Raw genomic sequence first — 4,336 nt, 5'->3', positions numbered from 1 at the left:
CTCCGCGCCCCACCGCCCGGCCCCGCGCCCTCTCATGGCACCACAGTCAGTTTGGGGGGATGGGGACCATCCTATGGGGCTTCCTTCCATTTTTCCCCCTCTCTCCTCCTATTTTTCCTTTTCTGGGAGTTGAGCTCTGGGGTTACGCGCACCGCCTGGGTGAACTGCTCCTTACACCCACTGTGGAACCCCCTAGTTGGAAAGTCGCTCATGGAGATGCACATCTACAACATCCACCCCCTCCCCGGGAAAGGCGGCTCTTAGGAAATGGTTAAACCTGAATTATTAACAGCATTTTTTTTTTTTTTCAGTTGCAGGACTACACAAGGCAGTTCTTACTAAGGCAAACGTTAACGAGGTTTTTTTTCTTTCCTTTTTTTTTTTTTTTCCAGCCGCAGACCCCCTTTTATGTAAGCAGATTCTAAAATATTGAGAGCAGTAATTGATTTATAGTGATCCATAAATCGATGAGAGGAAGGGGGCGAGGGTGTTTATTTATTTTATTCCTAAAGCTGCAAGGAAAGTAGCTCTGACACCGTGTGGGGACGAAGGGGAGGAGTTGTTTGGCTGTGAGGGGTCATCCATCATCACTGTCGCAGAGACTCTGCCCAGAAGAGCAACCTCCCTTCTGTCTGTCTCTTTCTTGCTATCAAAACTATTAATATTAAAATCTGTCTTCAAACCTTCCCCCCACACACACACAAACCCGCATTCCCTCCTGTCCCACCCTCCCGACCTCGCCCCGTCCCGCTCCTCCCGGTGGTGCCTGCTTCTCCCTCCCGCACCGCCAGCGGGTTTTGTCTCCCCGAAGCTCTGTCAGCAGGTTCCAAACCCGGCCCCGCGTCTCCTGGACCGAACCCAGGGCCCTGCGGGTCTGAGACCCCCGGTCCCATCGCGCCACTCCTGGGGAAAAGGCTTGGGCATTTCCTGGGCTGAACGGGTTCTCGTCCCAGTGCACGCCGCCGGGGGCAACCGGGCTGCTGCCTCCGAATCGCCCCTCCGAGGCGCCGCCGGGAGATCCTCTCTCCCCTCGGGAAGCCCTGGGAGCCGCTGGCACGATGGGCGAAACCAACCGGCGGCACCGGCTGGGCGAGTGGCTCCGTGTGCTGCCTCCCCCGCAACCCCTTCCCACGCACGGCCCCGACCCCCGGCCCTCGCAAACCTGGTCTGGGGACACTTTTCTCTGCCTGGCTCCCTCTGCGGCTATGAGCGAGGGGAAGCGCCAGGCTCCTGGGCATCTCCTCTTCGGCCCCGCGGTGCCCGCTGGCAGCGGCGCGCAGGGCTCGGGCCGGCGCGCTGGCGGAGGTGCGCTCCCCTCCTCTCTTCGCCTGAAAGGCAGGAAAATCTGGAAGAAAAATCCCTTGTTTGTGGTGGCTACAGCTCCCGGCCCAGACCCGCTCGGAGAAATGGAAATTTGGCATTATAAACACGTGTGTGTGTAAACAAAAGGTGTTTCTTCTGTTACCCCTCTTTTCCCACAGCATAAGCAATTTTTATTCAGACTATTTTCTTTAACACTATTCCGCTGTCAAAACATTATTCCCGTTTTGTTTGCTTTTGACAGCTGAGCAGTTCTTAAAAATACCAAAATCGGAACCTTCCATGCTAAACAGTAAATCTCAGATGGAGAAATCTCTGCATGTTATTGTACCTTGGGTTTCAGCAACACATCTCGTGGAGAGCACAGCCCAAGCGGGGGGGGGGGGGGGGGGGGGGGAAGAAAATAAAAGACAACACAGCAATGCAAATATTCAGTTCATTATAAAAAAAAAACAATACACTACTGTGGATAAATTCTTCCCTGTCCATCTACCAGGACAAGGACGTTTTCTGACATTTCTCCTCAAATTGTAAAGAAAAGATCTGCAAGGAAATAAAGTATTGATTAAAAAAATAGTAAAATAGAAAAGCCTCCTTTTGCAAGTGCCAACACAAACAATCTCGCCTTCGTATTTTCTGCATTGCAAGAATCAGAGAATTTGGAAATGGGAACCTGGGGTGTGCTCCTCTTTTACACAACTGAGGAGTCGCCATGATTTTAACCAGGACAGAGCATCAAAGACAAGCAGGTAATTATCACCTAAATTTCATACGGGTACCTGAAAAAAATGCCAACAAAGCAGGGCCCTATTGCTAAGTCCTTTCACCCATTCTGCTGGCATCCTCCCTTCTGTCGCCAGCATCGTGGGTCCATTTACTCAGCTCAGAAATTAAATATTAACTACAAGGCTGAGCATCTTTACACATTTTAAAGGTAAAAGTTGTCAAAGTTTTTAGTAACACTCTGGCCAGTTGGAATGATGAGGAGGAGCAAGGAGGAGAAGGGTTACACATTGAGGGATGGTGAAGTCAGTAACGTGTGTTTCCTAGAAAGTTAAAGCAATTAGGAGCCCTGTCCCCCTCCTCTCCTCCCAGAGATAAAGCTACAGCTTTCTCAGCTCTCCGGGTCCCATCCTGCTCCCCTGACAGAGCAGTGCCACTGAGGGCAGCAAAAAGTGGCTATTTCTAGCCATGCAGATGTTTTCCTAGCACAAACACTCCTTTAGTTGCTTCAAAATGCCATAAGCTTTTGCTTAAGTAAAATCAAACTCTCATGATGAATCTTCAAGAGCCATTTATATATAAAATATCAAATTAACATTTTCCCTTATTAGTTGGTGCTCCTTTTTTTTTTCTCTCTCTCTATTTTTCTCCTTCTGAAAACAACTGAAGAGAAAAAAACCAATACATCCATCTCAAAAGCTAGATTACACAATTCTCACACAGGTAAAGCTCTCATAAAACTCAAAGCTGCTTTTCTCCTCCTAAAACTTTTGAACCTACTCTTGCATTGCAACCATTCTTCACCTCTGAGCTAAACAGCTGGAGATATGCTCTGCAGTGGTTAAGGGGGCACGTACACATACACTTAACACCCACTGGCCTACTGGTCTGCTATCTGGGCCTTCACAACTCAGTCAGCCTTTATGTTATTAGCAGGTAGTACAGATATTAGAGATCTCTTTGAAACACAAGCTGGTGAGAGAATATTGTAAATTTTGTTTAGTCTGGCATAAATATCAATAATCAGCAGAAATAGATAACCTCAGACGTTCTTTCATTCAATTATTCTGTGAGTTCTGATGACAAGCTTGTTTCTGATTTTTCCAACCTTTCTTCTCCGTGCTGATAAGAAATTTGTTTGAGACGTCCCTTCCAATAACTTCGGTCTTTCCTAAGCATGATTAAAAACACAAAAGCTTAACAAAAAATCAAAAATGAAATATTTATTACCGCATTTTGTGACTTAACACCTTTTTTTTTCTTTTTAAAACATAACGTCACAGTCCTCATACAAGTATTTTAATGTAAATTTTGACAAAGCTTAAAGGTAACAGCATTTTCTTCTAGTGAGGAACACGTGCTGAGAAAGGAAGAATTCATGGACATACAATACCAATTCCACAGCAGATCTGATACTAGCAAAAACATTCTTTTTTTTTTTTTTCAATTGAGGTAAACACATAGAATATCTAACATGAAACAATTAATAGACCGAACTCTGTACGAAGTTTGTTACAGTATTCTTGCTTTTTTTCCCCAAGCTTTGAGTTTGTGATAAAGTCCTAGGTTTGGTGCAAAGACCTTTAGTAACTTCTTTCATTGAGGAAAGCTGCCCAACTTTTAGTTTAGTTTTGTCCAAAGCCAAGGCTCAGAACTACTGGAAGAAGCTCCTGCTCTGTCTGTTGTGTCTCTTAAATCTTCACCTGCAAGCTCTTTGAAGAAGAGTCCAAAAAAAAAAAAAATAGACTGGGGAGGAATGAGGAGAGACTTAATGAAGCACAAACTATAAAGATCTGTTTGAAACTAAAGGACACATTTTATGAAGGAACAAAACGAGGGAATGGCAAGGTCTTCTTGGAACAGTCTTCTGAGCGATGAGAGACCCAGCAAGACTTTTCGTCTTCATCTCCAGGGTAGTTCTCTTCTCACTGGCCGAAACAGGTCTTTCATGGATAGTGACTTCACTGCTGAACCAAAACAGTCATTCTTTTGGGAACAACACACATAGTGTGGAAAACAAGGATTTTTTTTTCTTCTAAAACTATTTGAGGCAACGTAACGGAGTGATCAACAGAAATGTACAAGTTAACTTAGTTCCTATGTTTATACTACAGTAGTTATAACTCTTGGAGTCTTTTTTTTTTTTTTCCAGAGGATCTGTGTACATGGACATTTTCATTTCAGTGAGCCCATGATTTCACATTTGTGTTCTTGTTTCGTTGGTCCTCTGTTGTTGATGAAAAATGACAAAAAGTAAAAAATAATCACAGCTGTCTGGAATTTCATATTAAGT

At 44.9% G+C, this 4,336-nt stretch overlaps 1 protein-coding gene across 6 annotated transcripts in view; it reads right to left on the bottom strand.

Annotated features, from left to right (window-relative positions):
- Positions 1-3,246: 3,246 nt before the first annotated feature.
- Positions 3,247-4,336, bottom strand: part of MEIS2 (Meis homeobox 2) — a 175,549-nt gene continuing 174,459 nt past the window's right edge. For all 6 annotated transcript variants that reach the window (XM_062619342.1, XM_062619344.1, XM_062619341.1 and 3 more), the window contains one exon: positions 3,247-4,336. This exon is cut by the window's right edge and continues 385 nt beyond it. The gene's annotated coding sequence lies outside the window, so the exon portion shown is untranslated.

Source organism: Pezoporus occidentalis, unplaced genomic scaffold (genome assembly GCF_034315485.1).
Source record: "Pezoporus occidentalis ecotype Australia unplaced genomic scaffold, CSIRO_AGI_Poc_V1 ctg21, whole genome shotgun sequence".
NCBI classification, from domain to species: domain Eukaryota; kingdom Metazoa; phylum Chordata; class Aves; order Psittaciformes; family Psittacidae; genus Pezoporus; species Pezoporus occidentalis.
The sequence above is the reverse complement of the archived record's forward strand: the minus strand, read 5'-3'. Positions and strand labels throughout refer to the sequence as shown.